The sequence below is a fragment of the Lissotriton vulgaris genome, chromosome 11 (assembly GCF_964263255.1).
Source record: "Lissotriton vulgaris chromosome 11, aLisVul1.2, whole genome shotgun sequence".
In the NCBI taxonomy this organism is placed as follows: Eukaryota; Metazoa; Chordata; class Amphibia; order Caudata; family Salamandridae; genus Lissotriton; species Lissotriton vulgaris.
This window is the reverse complement of record NC_141699.1, coordinates 853,869,482-853,894,907: the sequence shown is the minus strand read 5'-3', so window position 1 is coordinate 853,894,907 and position 25,426 is coordinate 853,869,482. Positions and strand designations below refer to the sequence as shown.

General features: G+C 39.2%; 1 protein-coding gene across 1 annotated transcript in view; it reads left to right on the top strand.

Moving 5' to 3' along the window:
* The first annotated feature begins 1,032 nt into the window (after positions 1-1,032).
* The window catches only part of AMER3 (APC membrane recruitment protein 3), a 224,079-nt gene continuing 199,685 nt past the window's right edge, over positions 1,033-25,426 (top strand). The window contains exon 1 of the mRNA XM_086943984.1: positions 1,033-1,158. The gene's annotated coding sequence lies outside the window, so the exon portion shown is untranslated. The remainder of the gene's footprint in view (positions 1,159-25,426) is intronic.

The following is a 25,426-nucleotide window of genomic DNA, read 5'->3' as shown; positions in this document are numbered from 1 at the left end:
CCGAAGCAAGTCAAGGACGATGGAAATGCCGTCCTAGTGTGTCCTTGAGGTTTGATAGACTGCCATTATTGTAGTACTACGCTTTACCTGTGTTCTGCACTCTTTGGTAACCTGCACATAACTGTCCTTCTTGTAACACAGTTGTCTACCACCCGCTTTTGCTTGCTGACAATACCTGCGACATTGCCGCCGCTGCCTATGTCATGTGCCTTCCCATGGTTGGGCGCCCCCAACCCACTGCAGCAGTATACCACCAATTGTACGTAGTACACCTTGTAACCTGCTCATAAAACAATTTGTTCCTTATGTAATGCACTGCTTGCTAACCCCTGTACCCCGTTCTATCACGACCGTCACCCCGCCCCAATCAATGCCACCCTCGCTTCTGCCAGTTGTTCAGCTGCAATGCTCCCCCACATCTCCAGTCATATGCCTTCTCTATGTATATATAGCTAACTCTAATCACTAGTATATGCAATAGGCCTTTGTAATATCTACCCTGCCTGTGAGACACTTAGAGTATATCCATATGTATCTCCTCCTTATGTAACTTTACATCTTGTACATTTGCAATAATAAAGATATATATATATATATTTTTTATATGCCTGTATGTACCCATGTAATCGAAATTCCCTACATTTCTCAACCAGTTCCCCTGCAAAGCGCTCTGACACCCTCGAACCAAGCATGCGCCACACCACATTGCACAAATAAAGAAAGAAATAATGAATCACTGTTCCCCCTGTGAAGCACTCCAGCTTCCCTTGACAAAGTCAGCACCGTACAAAAACACACAATAAAATTTGTAAATAGCGACACACCGCCCTGCCTGCAGAAACGCTCTCACCGCCTGCCTCGCCTAAAAACTCCTGCCTCCTATGCCTGTAAACTCCCATGGCGCCTCTCCCCTGACTAAACTCCTACGCAGCAATCTACGCGCGCGCCCTGTCCTAACGCGTCATTGCTCCGGGTCCGTCCACCCGGGCGAAAATCCGCGGGGGGAGACTGCTTCGCTCTGCTCCCCCCGAGGATCGCATATCAGCGCCAGGGTAAATAAACCACGTGGGAGGAACGTGGCCACTCGCCGCGCGCGGCAGACGAGCTGCGCCACTTTCACGCATTTCACTGAGGAACAGTGCAGATGATAAACACCTGGTGAGTGGAAGTTTATCCTATTGTTCCGTCGGTGCCACGAGCGCTCATATGCCCACATATGTATGTATGCTCCGTTGATGACAGAAGACAGAGTTGTGGGCTATGTTTGTGCCTCAGAGCTCTGTACAGCGTGGTGGCACCACCGGTTGATAACACTGCGCCTACAATGTATAGAACACAATAATGCCTAGGCAGGGATAGAGGTGGTTCGGCGTGAAAGGATGCCCAGGGACCTTTTTAAGCTGAATTCCGAAGCTATATTCGTTTGACCTCGCTGCTACCTGCAAACAGCGACCGCTATTTTTACCTTCTTATAAATCAACACTTGCGCTGTAATGGGCACAAATGGTTTGTATAGGCGCTCATTTTAGCACTATTACTAGGATTTTAATACATGCTACTAATAGGGGAATAATGCTCATGTTATCTACCCGGGAGGATACAAAAATAATCGATTGTCATAGAACACTGCAAACAATACTTCTGCCATTTTTTAAGCGTTGCAAATAGGGTGTTCTAGTCCCAGTGGGATGATAATTAATTTACCGACTTCAGAAGAATCAAGCTTAGTAGTCACGGATGGGAGCACACTTGTAAAGTGATGGGAAGATGTAATTGGCTACCTTAACTCATTTTGCCATCCATCAAAGTTCGACCCAGCAGAATTCGAACTTGCTGTCTCAGGAGAAAAGCATGCTAGAGCCAGGATTTCCCCTGTTGCCTAGGGACAGCGGAATTTCCACATTTCTGCACTCTACCTTGGGCTTCCTGGAGGCTCCCAGAGCAGGTTAGCAACAGAGGCTGCTGCATAAATTGGCGAATGTTTTCCAGCAATACTGGTGTGCGGGAACTGGCATTTTTCCTGAAACCTACCATCCTCATCTTGTTGCTAAGGTAACCCTGTGTCTGTCGGAACGCCTTTGATTGTTTTGGTACATTGTAGGCCTATTTATGGTTTCATGTTGACACACACCCACGCACGGGAAATTTGATATTTTGTGTTCATGCTAAATTCGATTCATTGCACGTTTTGAAATCTTTGTTTTGTCATTGCTTAATTTAAATTGTGCATTGATATTGGACTGTGTGCCAAGATTACGGTATTTTTAAAAATAGGTTTTTCCCATTTGGTTCTTGGCGAGTGCATACATTACAGATATAATTATATGCATTACATTCAAGGAGATGGGGACATAATGGCAAACTAGTCAGTTTACCAACTGTCTGGTGCCTCTGAAAGCCTACAGGTGTCCTGTGTCAGACTCATTACAGCTAACGGATTCACCCCAGCCCGTTTGTCCTTTCCACAAATCCACAGATCAGTTTATGTGCCAGTGTGGTCGTTGAGATATATATATATATATATATATATATATATATATATATATATATATATATATATATATATATATATATATATATATATATATATATATATATATATATATATATATATATATATATATATATATATATATATATATATATATATATATATATATATATATATATATATATATATATATCTCAACGACCACACTGGCACATAAACTGATCTGTGGATTTGTGGAAAGGACAAATATATATATATATATATATTACCTACTGGCGGTCGCCAGTAGGTATATATAGTTAGGATTTTTTCCCTATGGGATTTCTGAAAATTCTATGCCTAATAACTTTGGCGTTTGTGGACGGAATTGGCTGAAATTTTCAGGAAAATGGCACATTTTGTTTCTGAGCAGCCCTTGAAAATTAGGGGGGGTTTTGTGGAGGGGGGGCCGAGAAAAAAGGGGGGTCCCAAAACGCGTTTTTTCCATGTTAATTTCCATAGGGCGGTTGGACTCACTTTTAGCCCGAACGGCTGAATGGATTTGCACGAAACTTGGCAAAATTGTAGGGACTGTTAGCCCGATGTGCCTTTGCTAGGTCTCAATATATGTGCTTCAGTGGATTTTGAGAAATTAACGTTTAAATCAAGATATATATCTGTAACAGCGCTCCGGGCAGCGATCCGGTTAGCGAACCTTTCGCGTATCGGAACTTTGCGATGCGAAGCTGATTGGCCCTCCGGTGTCTGTCAACATTCTAAACAGTCCGGAGCGGCCGCCATCTTGTCTCTCGGTAGGATCGAGAGACAAGAGGAGGCCAAAACAAAGGGGGAAATTACCATAAGGGGGCATAGTAGATCCTCGTTGACCCCCTAGGTTTTATGTGGAGGTTTTAAAAGGGCCTAGGAGGGTCCAAAAAAAAAAAAAAAAATTTTTTTTTTGCGTGGTAAGCGCCAAGTTCGCGAACCGGAAAGCGTTCTGGGCAGCGAACTTTAAGGATAAAAGAATGATAGACTTTTCTAATACTGTATGTTAATTATTTGTTGTTTTTGTTCGTTTTTTTTTGTTTTTGTTTTTTTAAAGTTTTTTTTTATTTTGATTGTTTTTCATAATTTATTAAACTTTCTAACATTTCAGTGTCTGAAATGTCATTATTTTCTTGAAATATTCTTTGCAATCTGTGAGGTTGTAAAATGTCCTCATTTGCAAGGAGGGCATCTACTGCTTGGACACATTGCAGCAGTTCATTATCCAAGCTTTCATCCATAAATTCCATGTCAATTTGTTCAATCAATTCCTGGCTGCTCTCTTGCAGGTCCATCTCAAAAGAAACTTGCTGCTCGCCTTCCATTTTGCCTGAAATTTGGATTAAAAAAATATATATTAGTAGAGATAGGGCAATGTTGGGATTAATTTTAGATAGTCAGTTTTTATCAGTGAATTTATCTTTTGGCAGTGTATAGTAGCAGAGTGGAAATAGGACTATAAAAAAGTGTATGTGATGTAACCAAGACAAGCCTAACTCCATTCATAACTATAACAGAGAAGTCTATCTAAATACATTACTACTACAGAGGGATAGTGTATATCTAGCAGAAAAAGTCTACTATATTAAGTTATAGTGCACAATATATTTCATTTTTAGAAATTATAACTTACCTTCACAAAGAAGTTGAAGTTTTTGGAAGCTATTGAAATGTGAGGTACAACAAGAAGTAGTAGTCAAAATGGCTGTGTTTCCTTCTCTTCCTTTATATATATACAGGTATATAACCAATCAAATGTCAGGTAATAAAAGTAGAAAATGAAAGTAACATTTTCATTGGTTGTCAATTCCAACACTTCAGATGTGTTTTGTGAAGTAATTTACCTCACGGTACTTAGAGAGGTCTACAGGCTTAATGGCTAAATGGAATTTCAATCAAATTTGTGAAAATGAAAGGGATTGTTATGTAGTATGAGCTAATCTATATTTGGTGAGAGTGTCTCTAGTCGTTTTTCTGTAAATTACTTTCCCACCTTTTTTTTAGGACCGCTTTCCGGGAAGCGGCCCGGTTCGCGAACCTTAAGCGTCACGGGAGTCCACCATTTTGTGTTTCGGTCGCATTAAGATACAAGATGGAGGGCAAATAATGTTTAGAATGGGTAGAAGGGGTCATGGTAGACTTATCTTGACCCTCTAGGTTTTCTGAGGGTGGCTGAGGAGGCTTATATGTGCGGAAAAAAACATTTTTTTAAAAAATTCCGCGACGTTAGCTTTCGGTTCGCGAACCGGGTAGCGCCCCGGGGAGCGTATTTTGTGGAAAATTAGTGAAAAAAGTTAGAAAAAAATAATAATTGTGAGTGATCAGATGAAGGGTAGCTCTGAGAAGAGCTTTTGGGTTTATGGTACATTTAGGTACTTATAAGTAGGTACCAATGCACAGTCTTAAATTCAGAATGAAAATTCTGTTGCCCTCATCTGAGAAGTGAACTCCATCTCCTCTGTAGATATCTTGCATGTAGTAACGCAAGTTATTGTTGTACAGAGAGCCCATTCCATGGTCTCTCATGAAAGCTGAAACAGATTTGTTTACATGCTTCCTCGCTTTCTCAATTTGTGGACAAAATTGGTTGGACCACCTCCATTTCTGTCTTTGGCATATATTGGAATATACCAAGGCAGTTTGAGGAAAAAGTGCCATTAATTGCTCAAAGGTGTCCTTTAAAAGCATTTCCAGACCTACCCCTGTCAAAGTGCCCAAATCATTACCTCCACAGTGCACTATTAACAGGTCAGGTTTTGGCAAATGCATAAAGGTTTTCACCAATGGTATCAATTGGTGACATTTTAATCCTCTTTGGCCCAACCACTTAATTTCCACATCTTGTAAATTGAGGTTAGGTAAATTTCTGTTCTCAGCATACCTTTGAGCCCAGTGGATGTAACTATGTCCAACAATCCAGACCTTAAACATGGTGGGAGAAGGTTGTTCTGCAGTCAGATGAAGTGTGGTAATGAAAGGGCAGTTGAAACAGTAGGAGTTTCTAAAGAAAAAAAACTGTGGATTTCCAATGCTAATGATTCATTAGCAGTGATTGGTGCATTTCCATTTCTGAAAACAGAAAGTTAGGGTGCATGGATGTGTTCTTTGAAACATGTAATTTGAATGGTCAAGGAAGAAACATTTAATGAAAGATTGCACTGGATACGCAGGTGCACTGAGAGTTCAGAGTTCAATTGAAACATTGTTGTGTGAATTTGCAAACATGAGAGGTCTTCCAGGAGGTGGTTGCTATGGAAACAAGGCAGAGAGGGCAGAGGGGGGAAGGGTTTTGATTTGAAAAAAGTGAGGGAAGAGGTATGATTGGCTAATATGAGAGATATGTGAAATGAATATCTGTATTTCTGTGCTTTCAATAGCTGCAGCCTTTGGAGTGCATCCTTTTTCTTCTGCTGAAGACAATTTGGTGTATTTCTGAGACTGTTTTCAAAACTCAAAAAATATTTGCTAAGGTGAGAAAAGATTTATTTAATTTAGATAGAGAATAGTATGATTTAAGGAGAAAATGATGAAGAAAGCTGTGTTTTTAAAATGTGGTTTTGTCTCTAGTGATATACTAATAGAATTAGTTTCTTTGAGAAATTGTAATTGCATATTCGGTGTAGCATTCTGGCATGCAGTAACACAAGTTATTGTGGTACATGGAGCCCATTCCATGGTCTGTTATGTAAGCTGAAACAGATATGTTGTTTTTAAAAACGATTTAAGAAATCAATTACATTTCTGGATATGTACTGCTAGAGCTTCATAGGTTGTTTTGAGCCATATTTATAAGGCATTTGAGTGTCTTTGATGTTATGTTTTCCTTTTAAAATGTAAAGTGTTCCTCATGGGGCAAGTGTCTTGTAAATACGCTCCCACTTGTGCTTTGCAAATTTAGATTTTGATTATGGGAGTTACATAGCCATGTTAATAATGTCCAAACAATGGTGGTAGGGCATTCAAGAAAACGTTTTTCTGTGTCTCTAGGACATTTTCAGTCCTTTCCTCTTGAATGCAGGTATACAATTGATTTATATGCTGTGTTTAAAAACGAATTTTCAAATCAATTACATTTCTTGATATGTACTGTTAGAGCTTCATAGGTTGTTTGGGGTCATATTTAGAAGGCATTTTAGTGTCTTTGATGTTATGTTTACCTTTTTAAATGGAAAGTGTTCCTCATGGGGCCCTGAGCAGTTCTAAGCCATGTTATTTAATGGGAAGTGGATATCATGGCTAAGAGCATTTGCTGGAAAATGCATGAATATTGCTGACTTTTCTGCGATATTCATGCATTGTGGGCGTTTTTTTTTTCGCATTTGCGAGCAGTTCTTAGCCATGTTATCCAATGGGAGGTGGATAACATGGCTAAGAGCATTTGCTGGAAAATGCATGAATATCGCTGACTTTTCAGCGATATTCATGCATTGCGGCCGTTTTTTTTCGCATTTGCGAGTAGTTCTTAGCCATGTTATCCAATGGGAGGTGGATAACATGGCTAAGAGCATTTGCTGGATAATGCATGAATATCGTTGACTTTTCAGCGATATTCATGCATTGCGGCCGTTTTTAATCGCATTTGTGATAAACAATTACAATTCTTGATATGTACTGTTAGAGCTTCATAGGTTGTTTGGGGTCATATTTAGAAGGCATTTCAGTGTCTTTGATGTTATGTTTACCTTTTTAAATGGAAAGCGTTCCTCATGGGGCAAGTGTCTTGTAAATACGCTCCCACTTGCGCTTGGCAAATTTAGATTTTGATTATGGGAGTTACCTAGCCATGTTAATAGTGTCCCAAAAATGGTGCTAGGGCATTCCAGAAAACACTTTCATGTGTCTCAAGGACATTTTTAGTCATTTCTTCATGAATGCAGGTATACAATTGATTTATATGCTGTGTTTAAAAACGAATTTTGAAATCAATTAAATTTCTGGATATGTACTGTTAGAGCTTCATAGGTTGTTTGGGGTCATATTTAGAAGGCATTTTAGTGTCTTTGATGTTATTTTTCCCTTTTTAAATGGAAAGCGTTCCTCATGGGGCCCTGAGCAGTTTTTAGCCATGTTATTTAATAGGAAGTGGATAACATGGCTAAGAGCATTTGCTGGAAAATGCATGAATATCGCTGACTTTTCTGCGATATTCATGCATTGCGGCCGTTTTTTTTCGCATTTGCGAGCAGTTCTTAGCCATGTTATCCAATGGGAGGTGGATAACATGGCTAAGAGCATTTGCTGGAAAATGCATGAATATCACTGACTTTTCTGCGATATTCATGCATTGCGGCCGTTTTTTTTCGCATTTGCGAGCAGTTCTTAGCCATGTTATCCAATGGGAGGTGGATAACATGGCTAAGAGCATTTGCTGGATAATGCATGAATATCGTTGACTTTTCAGCGATATTCATGCATTGCGGCCGTTTTTAATCGCATTTGTGATAAACAATTACATTTCTTGATATGTACTTTTAGAGCTTCATAGGTTGTTTGGGGTCATATTTAGAAGGTATTTTAGTGTCTTTGATGTTATGTTTACCTTTTTAAATGGAAAGCGTTCCTCTTGGGGCAAGTGTCTTGTAAATACGCTCCCACTTGCGCTTGGCAAATTTAGATTTTGATTATGGGAGTTACCTAGCCATGTTAATAGTGTCCCAAAAATGGTGCTAGGGCATTCCAGAAAACACTTTCATGTGTCTCAAGGACATTTTTAGTCATTTCTTCATGAATGCAGGTATACAATTGATTTATATGCTGTGTTTAAAAACGAATTTTGAAATCAATTAAATTTCAGGATATGTACTGTTAGAGCTTCATAGGTTGTTTTGGGGTCATATTTAGAAGGCATTTTAGTGTCTTTGATGTTATTTTTCCCTTTTTAAATGGAAAGCGTTCCTCATGGGGCCCTGAGCAGTTCTTAGCCATGTTATTTAATAGGAAGTGGATAACATGGCTAAGAGCATTTGCTGGAAAATGCATGAATATCGCTGACTTTTTTTCCCATTTGCAAGCACTTCTTAGCCATGTTATCCAATGGGAGGTGGATAACATGGCTAAGAGAATTTGCTTCAAAGGTTGTTTGGGGTCATACACCATTTTTGGGAAATTATTAACATGTCTATGTAACTCCCATAATCAAAATCTAAATTTGCCAACCGCAGGTGGGAGCGTATTTACAATAAATTTGCACCATGAAGAACGTAAAATAGCATAATAGACACTCAAATGCCTTATAAATATGACCCAAAACATCTTATGAAGCACTAGCAGTGCATATTTCCAGAAATGTATTGGTTTTCATTTAATGATTTACTTCATTGGTAGGCCTTCACATGTTTTTTTTCCTTGGTTTTTTTCAGTGAAAATCTTATCTGCAACCATGTGTTGGCCTCACCTCAAATAAACAAAACAGGTGATGGACTGAATGTGGATCAATGACACACATTCACCCCAGTCTAAAGATCTGGGCCTAAACAAATCTTTAGATAGGCTACATCTTATCGTCATCCTGAATTAATCATTTAAAATATTAGGGAGTGATTTATGATTGTTGTATGCCTGTTTTGTACCATTGAGTGTCATTTTTGTGATGCAGTGCTGGTGGAAAACATTTGCTATGTTAAATAATTAGTAGGGCATTAAGTTTTAGATGACTGTTATTTATTTACTGTTTGGTAATAGTGGTTAATAACATTTTATATTATATTTTTCCACAGATTCAACTGCAGATTCTTTCATAGTTTGGAAAATGCCTACAAAAAGTAGAATAAGAAAGGCTAGAAAACGTCAAAGACAGCAGGATGATGTTTTATTGCAGCAGTCCTCTTCCCCAAATACTTGTCAAAACACCAAGAAAGGTCCGGGTAAGAGCACGAAATCATTCTTAAGAAATATTTGTAGTAAAAAAAGTTTTGCTCAAAAAAATGTTTCAGTCCACAAAAAGAAAAGTAATTTAAATGGAAAGGAGAGACCCATCACAAATGTTACTGGTAGAGGAAGAGATAACTCTGTGCATGATAGTAGAAGGAAACAACAGTTTAGGGACATTCGAAATCGAATGTTCCGTAATAGGATATTAGTTAATTTATTGAAAAATATTAAAAAGAAAGGCCAACAGAAAGCGGAATTTTATAAGAAGAAGAAAAATGTAGAGAAAATTATTGATCATGCTTTTGAAATTAAGCGAAAGTTGTTTATTTTGGTAATCAATAGAATTAGGAAACTAAGCAAGGTAATTTCTGATTTCAAAACAAAAAGTAGATGGAAGAGAGTAGTAAATCGTACTAACTTTTGTGAAGTTTTTTCCGGAGAATGGATGCATAGTTCAAGTTGTGAGGCATTTTTTAATGAGGAGAGTTATTTTCAGGATAATGATTTGGTGTTTGCAGTTGACACCAGTGGTCGAGCTTATGAAGTGAAGGATGGTTGTCCAGTTGAAAAAGAACAACTTGTGACAACAGAGACAGAAGAAGCGCTAAGTGATGAGGTTTTAGGAAGACGTCCTAAGGGTCCTGTGTACATTTGGAAGTGTAGTTCTATTTGCAGTGTGCGACAGGTTTCCATCAATTTACTTTGTGATTTTATACGGACATTTAATAAGAAAAGTTTGAAGCAGAAAATGAAGTTGTTGCAAGATTTAGATCCTTGCAGAGTGAGACAAATGACAGGTTTGCGTGGTCATTCACTGGCTTGTCTTTCCAGGAGAGTATGCCAGAGTGTTTTTCATCATTTCAGGATGCTAGCAGTGCATCATAATAAAGTGAGAAAATTAGTGAGAATGTTGTATTATGCTAAGAGTCCTGCAATTATGCTTAAACAATTATGTGCTGCTCTTTTGCATGGTTCTGAAATAGATGTGAAGAATATTTGTGAAGAAATTGAGTTTTGTTACTTTGGTAGTAAAGATGAGAATGTTCAAATTGACCTTGAAGTAGAGGGTAATGTTGAAGATAATGTACAGGTTTCCAGTACAGATTATTTTCAGAAGGAAATTGCCACGTTTCAGATGAAATCAAGTGAGAGGCCTAATTTCACTTGTGTATGTTGTCGACGCACTTATTATAAGAATCAGACTAAGTTAGTGGATTTATATGCAAAAAGTGAAAGGGAAAATAATAGTGAATGGAAGGATTTTGCCACATACTTGATGGTAGAAAATTGTTTTGATTTGGGAGTGGACCAACGTGTGTGTACTTATTGTTGTAACAAATTAAACCAAAACCAGATGCCTGCTAGGGCGGTTCATAATAATCTTGAATTGGTTGAGATTCCTTCTGAATTGAAGGATTTAAATACTTATGAATCTATTTTGATTCAAAGTATCCATCCCTTTCAGGCTATTGTAAGAATGGAGCCAAAGACAGGGAAGTTGCCTCCAGCAGATTTACAGAGAGGATTAAAGGGAAGAGTTGTTTATTTGCCTCTAGATTTGAACAAAAACATTAACACAATTGGAGTTGAGAAAGTGGAAGAGGAACCTCTGGTTATCTTGGTTAATGGGGTTCCGACAAAGAATAAGAAAATATGGCAAGATTTAGTGGATGTTAGGAAAGTGAAAAATGCAACTTTGTATTTGAAGAAAAATAATAAGTACTATAAGAATGTATATGTTGCAGAAGAGGAAGTAAGTGATGAAGAGGATAGCGTTTTGTGTGCTGGCCAAATTGAGAAAGTAGAGGTGTCTAATAGTGAAGAAATATATGAACATTATAGTGTTCATCCTTTGCATTCCAAGGAAGTCATGGGGAATGCAATTGAGTTGTTTCAAATGAAACAAGCCAAAGGGAGTCCCATTAGTGTTTGGGAGGAAAGTTTGGAAGCTCGGTGTTTCCCACAGCTATTTCCCACAGGTCAAGGAGGAAGATATGATGAGCGACCTCATCAAATTCCTGCGTCTGAATACCGGACTTTACAATTGTATGCAGAAGATCCTAGGTTTCGGCAATGCATTCCCTATTTGTTTCATCTCTTGTTTGAAAGCGATCTGTCAGGACTATCATATGCAGTGAACCACATTTTAAAAAGTGGTATACAGATGCAAAACATCTCGGCAAGTGACTTTATGCATAAAGTCAATGTCCAAGACAGTATTTTGGATTCTCACTTAATTAATCTCATGGCGTGTCAGCGTGGTACTAATGAGTACTGGTACCGTCGTCATGGTGATTTAAAATGTATGCTGAGGAACTTAGGAACTCCAACATGGTTCCTCACTCTGAGCTGTGCCGAGTATGGCTGGGAAGACTTACTTGAATTTCTACGAGAGGCAAATGGAAATATTGAAAACATTGAATTCAAGACACCTGGAGAACTGTGTTCTTTGGATCCAGTGAATGTATGCAGGTACTTCAATCATCGATTTGAAGCTATGATGTCTTTCATCACAAATAAAAAGAATCCACCTCTTGGAGAGGTGTTGGATTTCTTCTGGAGAAAGGAGTACCAAGCAAGAGGTGCCCCTCATATACATATGTTGTTGTGGATCAAGGATGCACCTAAATTTGGAACAGATCCAGATGACTTAGTGATGAATTTCATAGAACAGTATTCTACGTGTGCTGTTCCAAACGCAACGGAGAAGAAAAGTCTAAGAGAACAAGTTCTACGTTTCCAAAGCCATCGTTGTGGAAAGTACTGTCGTCGTAAATTCAGAAACAAGGACAAGTTCTACACCAAATGTCGTTTCAACTTTCCACGACCAGTGATTTCTAAAGGAAGAGTGAACAGTTTGATGTCTTCGCTGCGACATAATGTGATGAGGAAATCACCCAAGAATACATACAATTTGAAAAGGAATGAAGAGTCCAAGTACATCAATGACTACAACCCAGTGATTTTGTCCATGTGGAATGCTAACATGGATATACAGTTTGTGGCTGACAACTGTATGGCTGTGGCTCGGTATGTGACATCTTACATCACCAAAAAAGAAAAGACTGAACTGAAGGATATGTGGGAGGACATTTCCCATGAAAAGAGCCTCAGCAAGAAGTTGTACAGTTTCAGTCTAAAGATGTTGTCGCATCGAGAAATCGGAGCTTACGAATGTTCTGATCGATTGTCTTCAGCAAGTCTCTATGCCAAATCCAGGAGTCTCGTTTGGGCGAGTCTTGGTCTTGCTGCAACGCGAAATCGAGTTCTAAAACCTGTCCGGGAAATTGAGTATTTGGCAGAAAAGGAACCAAACAGTACCGACATTTTGAAGACCAACATGTTGGATACATATTATCCAAATCGAAGCAGTCACCTTGAGAATGTTTGTCTATATGAGGTTCTCCAAAATTATATATTCAAGAGGAACATCAAAGAAGATATTGAGAAAGGAGTGTATGCTGTAATTGGAAGTGAGGGATGCCTGGTCAAGCAAAGAAAATGCCAATTAGTAAACCATCGAAAATTGAGTGGCGAATCTCCAGAAAGAAAGGAGTTTTTTTATTTAGCACTTTTGCAACTTTTCAAGCCTTGGCGTGCAGAAGAGGAACTGCTTGGAGATTTCCTCTGTTACGAAGACTCTTTCAATGCAGCCAAGGAGTCCATAGAATGTCCTGCTTTTTCTAAATATCAAGAAATGCTAACTTTGGAAATTGAGCAGGAAGCAACGATTGCAGCCGAGATTGCCAGAGACAGTTCTCAGGACAGTCAGAGTTCTGTTTCATTGAGTCAAGATCCACTTGGAGGACCTATTATCGAAAATGAAGCTGCCACTGCTATGAATGAAGTAGAAAGAGCCATGGCACATGCTCAGGAGGATTCAGTTAACTTAGAAGACTTGGAAAAACAACTCAACGTTGAGCAGAGGAAAATATATGATGAAGTTACCAAGGAAATTGAGCACGGATTAAGTCATGAGAAGAACAAGTGCTCATGTACATCGTTGAAGCCTGTTCAACTGTATGTGAGTGGAGAAGCGGGAACTGGAAAAAGTTTCCTCATTAAAGCAATCTCTTGTTATTTGCAGGAAAGGACTGAGTCATCGCTGTCTTGTGTTGTCACCGCTCCTACTGGACTGGCAGCACATAACATTAAAGGTATTACTTTGCATCGTCTACTGATGCTGCCGGTGGAGCATGACAACAAATTACAATACAACAAGTTATCTGGAGATGCTTGCTGTGAAGTTTCAAGAGTCTTGAGGAAAATGAAACTACTTATCATTGACGAAGTAAGCATGGTTTCCAATGTCATGCTTGCCTTTGTGCATTTGAGAATGCAAGAAGTACTTAAAACTGAATATGATGTGTTATTTGGTGGGAAACACATCATTGTTTTCGGAGATCTTCTGCAGCTGACACCAGTAAAAGGTCAACCTGTGTTCAAAATACTCACGCATGAAGATACCAGGAAGTGCCTAGGGAGCATTGGCAACGTCAATATATGGTTAAACTTCAATTATGCTGAACTGCATCAAAATATGCGTCAGGCAAAGGATGAAGATTACAAGAATATTCTACAAGATATTAGAATTGGAAAAGTGACCGAGCATGGGAAAGAAGCTTTAAATGCACGATTACTGTCAAATTTATATCCCAAACAAGAGATTGTGCCTGAGAATATTTTTCAGAAAATTACTGAGAAGAAATCCGGGATATGTCTCATGCCAACTCTTGCAGAATGTGCCATCTTCAACAACAAAATGTTGAATTTAGAAAAGCAAGAGATTGTGAAACTTGAAGCTATCGACAAATTAGAGCATATGGGATCAACAATTATTTTGTCAGACAATTTGAAATCAAAATTGGATTCATTAGAGAAGACTATATCTAAAACAGCGGGTTTTGAAAAGACTTTGAATGTGTGTTTAAATTGCCGAATCATTTTGAGAAGGAATTTACATGTAGAAAGAGGTCTGGTAAATGGATCAATGGGTAATGTTGTTGATTTTGAGAAATACAGAAATAGAGATGGAGTAGAATTTTTAAGAATTACATTTGATGGCATTGAGGAAGTACAGCAAATTGGTCGTTGTTCTGCTAGGTTTTTGCTTGTTAAAGACTTATATGTTCGCCGTAAACAGTTTCCTGTTTGCTTGGCATATGCGGTGACAATCCATAAATCGCAAGGTTTAAGTGTTGACTGTGCATTGGTGAATATTGGCAGTTCTGTGTTCAAGGAGGGTATGGCATATGTGGCATTGTCACGAGTTAGAACTTTATCGGGATTGTACTTGATTGACTGTGATGTCACAAACATTTGTGCAGATCTAGATTGTGTTAAGGAATACAATAGGTTAAGAAGAGAGTATGCGCCACATTTGCCTCAATATCCTTTGTTTGAGAAACGTGTGGTAGGCCGGAAACGTAGAAATAGCAGTAATAGTAGGGAGGTTGTTGCAAAAAGACTAAAAGTCAATGAACCGAAAATTGTTAGCAGAAAGAAAGTGGATTCTGTTGAAGATGTTGTCGGTTTTCAATTTGAAAACAGTTCTGGTGTCAACTGCTATGCAAATGTAGTGGTTAATGTTCTCTTTTCACTAGAGAGTTTAAAAGAACAGATTCTGTTGAATTCAGAACAAATTTTATGCTGTTTGTTGAATTCTGTTTTCGAGAAATGTAGCACTGATCGAACAAAAGTAGAAAGTGTGTCTGAAGTTCGTTATCTGTTAGATGAATGTTCAGGTCAAACAGACTTCTCTGAAAATAATCAGCAAGATTGTCAGGAGTTTTTAATGTATATGCTTGATATATTGCAAGATGAGGGTGTAGATGTAGATCACCTGTTTGGGCTTTCTTATCAATGGCAGCATGACTGCGAGAATTGTAGGGTATCAAGTACTACTAGTGTAGACTCAGAAAGATTTATATATTTAACTTTGCCAGACAGTAAATCAGTCTCCTTTAATAAGCTAGTAAATGCAGCGGATCACAACATGGAGTGTAGCCAATGTAAATCTGAAATGATGTCAACATTACTTATACGTAGATATGGACAGTATGTTATTTTAATGATGCAACGATGTAGGCCTGATGGATCAAAATTGTCAACTTTAATAAAAAATTTTGTGGCTTCTCAGCTGTCAATATCAGGGAGGACTTTTGTAACTGTAGCAATTATCTATCACGATGGTCCTTCAACAACTTCAGGACATTATACAGCTTATTTAAAGTCTCGAAACGGCTGGTCATTCTGCAATGATTCCGTTGTAACTTTCAAAAAAAAATTGCCGTTTGACCTTAAAAATTCTTACCTGGTGTTTTTAAAACCAAAATTTTAAAGAAAGAATCTCGGGATTTCCTGTGAAGAATTGCAAAAGGTTCATGAAGTTGAGGGAATGTAAGTCTGCAATGCTGTCTAGATTATTGGTCCAAAACTTTTAATTATAATGTCATTTTGTAAAATCCGACTATATAAACCTGATGCAAGTAAGTCTGCTTCATAGTAAGCAGTATCAGTGTCATAGGAAAAGGAGAACATGAGTGACAAAGAAGGGTAAGATATTAGTAGTCCAGGATTGTGAAAATTATCTTAAATGTTTTCTTTTTGAAAGTTGCGAAAATAGAAAATGACGGGATTTGATTGGAAGAATTACAAGACTTGTGAATAGCTGCAACATGATTTGGCCAAGTGGAAACATGTGGTAGAATGTGAGAAGTGTTTTCTTGTATGTAACATATTTTTCGAATCGTTGGAGGTTTTCTTTCAGAAAGTGGCGGGCTGACAATATTTATAGCACAACACAGTGGACGCTGTTCATAGGACATCCTTCGACGTCATTGAAAGTAAGTTAATTTTAAGGAGTTTTGAATTCAGATTTCTTATGTTGAATGGGTTTTTTAAACACAATCATTTTGATTGTGTTTTTTTTCCCCGCTGTTACATGATGAATACCTTCAAGTCACTGATTTAAGTGAAATTTGATACATTCTGAGAACAGCAAAAATAAACCATTTAACATGTATAATTAATGTTCTGCTTTTTGTACTTATGATATACATTTAGAAATGTGAGGTAGATATGGAGAAACTGAGTCTTCTGTAAGTGTCAATTTTAATGCTTACAGTGCTGTACTTCTGGGTACTGTTTTTTTAAAAAAAAAATGAATAGGCCTCACCTCAAAGAAAGCTCTTGAAAGCACACATCTTATTTGCATCCTGAAACAATCATTTAAAATGTTAGACACAATTTTATGATGGCTTTACATCTTTTTTGCGCTGCTATTGCATCACTATTGTGAGACATTAGCAGTGCAAAAGAAGCACCATGTTCCAAAATAGGCCTCAGTTCATCAACATCAAGATACAGTTTGTTTAAAATATATATGTTTAGGATTGTGTAGGGGACGTAGAGAAGCAGAGGCTTCTGTAAATGTCAAAGTTGTTGAAAAACTGTTTGTTCTTGAACCTTTTCCTTTGTCTTTTCTAATTTTTAAATACATGTTTTAATATTTTTGGAATTGTTTGTTCTCTCTTTTACAGATTGAAAGTATGAAAAAATATTTTAAAAAGGTAACAAGAATTATAAGGTAAATGTTTTCTACTCTTTTTACCCGCAATGCACTGCTGATGATGGCACTGACCATGTCATGAATGATATAATAAGAGGACATGACTTACTTCATTGGTAGGCCTTCACATGCATTATCTGCTCTGTATTCTTCAACAAGTGTAAAATTGATCTGTAACCCTGAGTAGGTCTCACCTTAAACAAACCTCAGGACAGATCACACCTTATCGTCATCCTGAATTAATAAATAGATCTATTAAACAGTATCTCTGGTTTACTCCCTATAGCTGTCTTTCTTTTAACATTACTCTCTGTTTACTTCCCTTATACTAACTCTTCTTTTTTTAAAAAAAATATTTTTTTGGTTCGCTTCAAGTTCGCGAACTGGGCAGCGAACGGGAAAGCGAACCAAAAGAAATAGAGCTTGCCAGAGTGATAAACATTCTAGCAATTTTATTTGAAAGGGGAGGTAGTTCTGAAAAGAACTTTTTTTTTTTGTTTTTGTTGTTTTATTTATTTATTTTTTTTTCTGAACATTTTTTGATTTTTTTGTATTTTTAGAACAGTTTTATGTTTTATTTTGTGTTTTTTATGGAGGGGAAACAACAAAAAAACAGGCATTGAAAAGGGCTCAACAGGAGCAAAAAAAAAATTACTGCTTGGGTGCGTTAGGGCACTTATGGTTTTCGTACACCATATTGATCAACTTGACGCTCATGTTCCCATATGAGAGCATTGCACCACAATATATACAGGTAAACTTCATATGTTTGAAATTTGGCTGAATGTTTGGCACAGTTTCCTGTGCCTCTCTTCCTGTCAAAGATATAGTTGACGTAGATCTGGCCACAGGAGTTGTCGGGGGATTATCTTCTAGGTCACGCAACTCTGCCCGGCTGTAGTTTAAGGGATGCCACCTGGCCATATGGCGATGCATAGTATAGTTGCCCATACTATATTTTTTCTCTGTGCCTCTAGACAATCTGTATTTACAGATGAGGCAGGTGGCATATTTAGCATTGACCTTCTTGTCCCCTGGAGGGATGGAAAAAAACTGCCATATGAAACTTGTTTTCCTTTTAGAAACACAGGGCAACTCCTGTATAAATTGTGGTTCATCTCTATCCTCTTCTTCTTGTTCCTCCTCTTCCTCCTCTCTGTTGGAGATGAATTGACTTGGTGGTCCTCTCTTCTTATGAGGAGGTGGAGGTGGTGGTGGGGGTGCACCAGCTGCAGCAAGTATAGAAGCCATTGCTAAACTCCAGGAAAATGGTCTTTCTCTCACCAAGATGAAAGTCAGAGTGAGGAAAGAAGGAGGGGTTTACATGATTTGGGAAAAGCAAAAGTTCTGAACCAATGAAAAGTGTTATTTTTAGGTCACATGACCTAGTCATACATCATTTGGAAACCAAAAGTGAAATGAACCAATGAAAACTTTGATAAACAAGTCACATGACCTGTTCCGCTTACGTTACGCGGTGCGCGCCGCGTCCCGGATCGCTTCCGGTTCGCGGTCCGGAGCACTTCCGGGAGCGCTAACGCGGCGCGTCATTATGCGCATTACGCGACAATGTGATACGTCGCGCTTCCGCGACGCGTCACAGTTGCGCTAACGTAACGTTTACCGGTTCGCGGACTAGGTCGCGGCATCAAGATGAGCTAACGGAAAGCTTCCCGGTTCGCGAACTGGAAGCGAAGAAAAAAAATATTAAAAAAAAAATTATTAATAAACATCTAAAATATATTTTAAGATTTAAAGAAGAATACATTTTACAGCTATAGATGTTAGCTTTTAAAAAACCAATGAAATTCACAGAAAAAACCATAGGTTATAGACCATATATAGTTAGGAATTTGCATTTACAAAACCTTGAAAATTCACTGAAAAAACCATAGGTTATAGACCATATATAGTTAGGGATTTGCATTTACAAAACCTTATTTTACTCGCATAAAACCATTGAAATTCCATATATAGTTAGTTGCGCTAACTATATATCGCGCACCCGCAATCCACTGCTGATGATGTCACATATTACATCATTCATGACATGGTCAGTGACATCACTGATGACATCACTGATGACAACATCCAGTGACTGTATGTTTCTGTAAAGTGTAAATATGTCTTACATATTGAAGAATGAGTGGATGTATAAGTGTCTGGATGAAGGATTTAGTAGGTGCATGACTGACTGTATGAGTGAGTGATTAAATGTGTCTCACTGAGTGCATGGGTTAGTGACTAAACTGTCTTAATTTGTGCATTATTATGTCTGTTGTTCTGTAAACTGCTGCATGTGTTGATAAGTAGCTATATGAGTAACTATATGGGATATTCATTGGTTGCCCAAATATTTGTATGGGAGACTGAGTGTGTGTGTGGGTGGCTGGGAGGTGTATAACTCTGTGCATAGATGTGTGAGCAGTTGATTCACTAGATGTATGGGTTCAAAAGTGCATGTGGAAACAGCTGTATGGGCGGTTGACTGTGTGCATGAGTGTATTGGTGAGTGAATGGATATCTCAGTGCTACATGTCAAAGTAAGTACATATGTAAAACACAGTACATGTAAGAGTTGACATATATAAATAACTGTGCATAAGAGCCAGTGAATGTATGAGTGGCTGTATGGATCATTGTGAACTTGTATCAGGGATTGTATAAGAGAGTAAATATGTGTTAGTATATGTTTGAATAAGTAAAGTTTGTTTAACTGTATAGTTGAGGAAATGGAGGTGTGAATGATTCTTTGCATAACTGACTAGGTGTGTGAGTAACTCCATGGATGAGTGACAGTCTGTGAGTGTCTGTTTACACTGATTGTATCTAAGGTTATATTAGAGTCTGAAGAGGTTCATCGTATTATCACATGAATGATATCATCAGTGATGTGATCAGTAATATCAAATGAGATGTCATCAGTGATGTCATTTGAGATGTCATCAGTGATGTCATTTGAGATGTCATCAGTGATGTCATCAGTGACGTCATTTGAGATGTCATCAGTGATGTCATCAGTGATGTCACTGACCATGTCATGAATGATGTAATATGTGACATCATCAGCAGTGGATTGCGGGTGCGCGATATATAGTTAGTGCAACTAACTATATATGGAATTTCAATGGTTTTATGCGAGTAAAATAAGGTTTTGTAAATGCAAATCCCTAACTATATATGATCTATAACCTATGGTTTTTTCAGTGAATTTTCAAGGTTTTGTAAATGCAAATTCCTAACTATATATGGTCTATAACCTATGGTTTTTTTCTGTGAATATATATATATATATATATATATATATTTCCTTCTACCCATCTTGCAGCGACAAAGCTACACAGCTTGAGCGCGCTCTTGAAAGCACTTAGCTCTTGACAACCGCCATCGCGTATGCCATAGAGCTCTCACAATTAGGCAAATAGGTGGTGATGGGGATTCGTACGGATTAACGCTTCGTTTTGTAGATCAATGCAAATGTGTAGAATCTTCAAAGGAATCTCAGAGTTGTGCACAGTATGCTATAATTAAAATACATCTCCTGGAAAATGTAAAACATATGCCTTTATTTATCTGGAACAGGCCTTTGCGTTCTGAATGTAAGCGTCACTCTTCCAATATGTACCACTTAGGGTCTGACTTTTCTATTGTATGTATATAGCTAGCCAATAACACTCAAAAATCTATTAGTACAATTCCGAGATCAACCTCTTATGCTATTTTGAGCAAAAGCCTTCAAAAACCTACCAATGCCTGCATATCTCATATCCTATTAGTTTACATGTTGGTAAAGTGTTATTGCATGGCGTAGATGTGCTATGGTTGTGTTTGGTAGTCTTAATATACAGCTGCACATTTTATCTATTTGTCTGCTACTGCAGGTCGCTTAGTTTACAGTTTAGGCAACCCATTTTACAGTTTTGCAGTGACAGTGACAGCAATACTGTATATCCATTTTATTGCTGGCTAAGCAAAGGCTTACTTTTTGGTCTTAGATTCCGCGATCCAACCAACGTTTTGTTTTCATAAAAACTTAAATACGTACATACATGTCAGTGCTTTCTGTCAGCTCTTTTCATTAGTTGTTGTTTCACATTTTGCTTTCTCCCACCATGGAATGCAGCATAGGGGCATGGGGTCATTCTACTTTAACCATTGGCTTTCTTCACTTTTAATAAATGCATTTTGCATGTGTGCAGCCTCCCAAAAATATAAAGCTCTTTGGTGCCAGGGCTGCTAGGCCAAGGACATGGTTCTTTACCTGCAGTCATGTTTGGGTACATCACACAATGTCTCTTTTAGTGCAGACAATGCATCCTCCGGACTCAGTGTCATAAAAGATACAGTTCAAGATTTTCCAAATACCATGGTTCTGACCTTTGTTTGACCATGTGAACACTGACATAAATGTAATTTATATGGTTGTGTTTATGGTGATTTGTTATTCAGCTTGTAAAGCCACTGTAAAAGCAATTGTAACCAAAGTTTATGCAAAAGTGAACACCACAGCTATTTTAGACTGTAGGCAAATAAGCACTCAATTCAAAATTTGTGAAAGTGCATCTCTCGTTACCTCTACAGTCAAAAACCCACTCTGTTTATATTCACTTATTGTTGTTGGCTTTGTTCAATTTAACAACTAAGTACTCCACAATCCAAAACCAACACAACTAAATGTGCTATTTGTTACAGTCTGATTCCTTCAACATTAACATTAAAATGACAGACTTTTAATTAGAGGTGGGCAGGGCACATGGAGTTTCTCTCCACAGAATTCTGCAGAGTTACCTGAAAACGAGGGGGAACATGGCGGCCAGCTAGGAGCTGGTCGCGGGTCACGCTCTCACTAACCTCCACTGAATGCTGATCTTCCAGCGTTTCGATGCTGCTGGTTGGCGGTAGCTAGACGGCGTTTTTCCGTTTCTTCAGGGATGTACCTTCTCGTTGCTAACCGAAAGCTACTGCCCTTCTGAGCAGCGGTTCAGCTCCGCTCAGCTGTTTCTGCGGTCTCCCTAGAGGATTGTGGTGGTGGATATGAGCCGTGAGCCGTGAGCAGCAGGTTGGCTGCTTCACGGTTCCCTGAACGTTCCCTGAACTGCTCTCTCCTCGTTGATATTCTGGCTTGCCTCCCGAAGCTCTTGTTCTTCCTCTTGCTGTATTTGTTTTTGCGTTTGCTTTTTTTGCTGAGCAGTGGAGCCCTCGGGGAGGACCGCGGTCTGGAGCCTGGAGATGGGATGTGAAGAGGAGGCACTGTGGTTGTTTTGTCTGCCTTGACTGTGCTAAGCAAGTCGGTTTGATGACCAGTGAGCTAAAATTAAATTGGAACCTGGTATGAGTCTGAGCCCAAGCTATGGTTTGGTAGCATTTGGTCATTGTCATTTCTAACTGCTACTGTTTAAACCCAGAAAAGGGGGGCTAAATTATGGATGCAGGAAGGGTGTTGCCATATACATGCAGCAGGGAGAGACGAGGCCTAGCTTAAAGATTTAGTTTATTACAATAGGAGGGGAGTGTTTTCAGAGCCCTAAGCCTTAAGTAGCAGTTGTTGTACTGCGGGTTAGAGGTAATTTAGCCAGCTTTTGGCACTTGCTGTCCTCCCCCCTTCTTCTTCTCCTCTCTTCACTTCTTTAGTTTTTCTGCCCTCTTTCATTAACCTGATGTGTGGTGGACCAGCTTTTGCCTGTCTCAGGGCTGCTAGAGTGCTTGGTGAGTGGCGTCAAGTTCGTTTTCGCTGCTCTGAGTCGACCAAGCCGACTCTTTGTTACCAGATATCTTCAGGAAGGGCCCATACACATTATGTGTGTTGTCTATCAGTAAGCATAAGGAGAACAAGTTAGCCCTCACAGAGTATTGTGCTGATCCCCTAGTTATTTGGAAACCTCGCTGCTTAGACGTATCTAGCCACCCTTTAGAGGTTAAGGAGTACGAGCTTAGGTATGACTCAGATAACAGGAGAGGAGTTAGGTCCACGGAGTTAGCTCCTCAGTGGGATGGCAGAAAGATTCAGCTATTTAAGGAGAATTGTAGTTCTGGTTCTCTGGCCAGTTTAACCCCTATCGGCGAGGCTCTTCAGGGGAAAAGATACAAATTAATATCAAGTACCTTTTTAGGTAAAGAGGCTTTGCAGTGTCAATCTGTACCCCCTAGCCAAGCCCCTAACAAGCCAAAACGTATGAGTTGGCCTGATAAGGCCAGTAAGGACAGCAAACTGACTCCTATTAAGGAGAGGAAGAAGAAAGTTACTCAACCCCCAGCAAGGGTGACCCCGTCTTTAAGGTCTTACTTTAAATTGAATATGCAGGGTAATAAGGCTGTAGAGAAGCAGGGAGTAGCTCTGGTCCAGAACATTAAGCCACCAGAAGTGGCCTTTTTCTCACCAAAAAGAGATGCAATTCTTTCTGAGGCCAGCCCCTTGGCCAGGGGAGATACCGATCTGACTGGCACTGACAAGAGGAATGAAATTCCCAACAGGGGTCAGGAGACCACAACACTCAGCTCAGACTCAATTCAGGAAATGCTGGCACAGTTGTCCCTAGAGATACAAGAAAGTTTTTCCACTTCTGAAGTAAATCAGAAAAAGATTTAAGACACATGTTCTAGTCTAGAGGAAAGCATTGCTGCATTAGCCCATCGTATGGAGGAGCTGGAGAATAAGATGGGAGAACTTACCCTGGATGTAAAAGGGAAAACTCTAGAATTAAGTAGGCTGAAGAAAAAAGAGAGAGACCTCTCAGAAAGACTGGAGAGGCTTGAAAATAACCCCAGAAGGAATAACATCAGGATTCTGGATTCATCAGAGGGTCTGGAGGGGGTAACATTAAGGCTTTTGTTATTGGTATTTTGACTGAAACATTTCCCCAGGTTGCCTCGACGTCCGTCTGGGAGGCCGAGATTCAACGGGTCCACCTGGACCCATTTAGGCTTAATCCAGGACGGAAGAAACCAAGGAAAATCTTGGTGTATATCTAATCTTATTCCCTGAAGGAACAACTACTTGGAGCTGCATTGAATTTCAAATCTACCTAGATACAAGTTTTAACTTGTGGAATAAGATCTGATATTTGTCGTATTACAGAGGACAGAAGATGGGAACTGGGCAAGTGGATAGACTCACTAAAAAAATTAGGAGCGCAAGTCCAATTAAGATTCCCGGACTTCCTGAAAGTCATGCTTGAGAATAAGATGTATAATTTTAGATCCCCAGAAGAGGGGGACAATTTTTTGTTACATAAAAAATCAGCAGCTAAATGAAAGTGAAGCATGGGAATCAGTGAAGGGAGCTCAGCAGGAAAACATTTCTTTGCAATTTTTCCTTTTTTCTTTGAGGTTAGTGAGCCTGGACCCAAATTGGCGAAATGTATTTGCCAAGGAACAGTCATGGAGGGTTCCCTAGGGTGGAGTGGGAGGGTGATAGGGTGTCACACGTGTGGGTGGGGCGCATCGGGGGAAAAAATATCCTAAATATTTCCTCATGAAATGAAATGAAATTTGATTTCTAGAGCGCATGGCTGCCCGGAAGCGTCCCAGCGCTTGCTTAGGGAACCCGTCCTGGTATTCCCCTGCGAGATAACCCATTACTGGGCATCCCCAAGGTGAAAGCCAGGCATCCCGCTGCGAGGGGCCGTTGTGGAGATTAAGCAAGCTATTGCCCAGAGTTACAGAGTGAGACTCCATGATTGGAATAGGCACCGAGGCGAGAATTGTCAGGTCCGGGGAAATTTGAGCCCAAGACCCGCCGAGGCGGGGAATTGAACCCTGGTCTGGGCCAGATCTCTGCATCAGGGTCTGCCGCTCCAACCACTTGAGCCACACTTCTCCACTTAATTTTATCTGTAGACTCAGTCTGGGGGAGAGTGAGGATTATGGAAGGGGATAGACCTGGGGTATAGTCCCTTGAGATTTTAAGGTGGAATATGAACGGTCAGAGAGTTAGAAGGAGACAGCGGTTGGTTTGGAACATTTTAAAGATAATCCGGCTAAGATTCTCATGGTTCAAGAGACACACCTTCTACAGTCAGAATGTAGGGTGTTGTTTGGAAATCTAAGATGGGTGGGGAAGGTAATAGCCTCTGACCAACAATGTTGCTCAAAGGGAGTAGTTATAAATATTAACTTAGATAGATCTTCCCACAGAACACAAATTGTGGCGCTCCGCGTAAAAGCATATTTAGTGACAATGTTAACATTTTGTAATCTCTGTGATATTTGGAGGAAAAAAATGGGAGAGACAAGAGAATACTCTTTCTATAGTAAAAAGAACCATCACTACTCAAGAATTGATTATATGCTTATTGACCTCTCTGAGTTAGATTCAGTAAGATTAATTAGATATCAGCCGATCCATATCTTGGATCACAGCGCTATGGTGTTAAAACTGGCTCTTCCTTCGGAGCCTATTCTGAGGAGGTGGACCTTGAACAGAAGATTCCTCTTGAAACCTTCAACCCCTGAGTTACTAAAGAAAGAGTCAG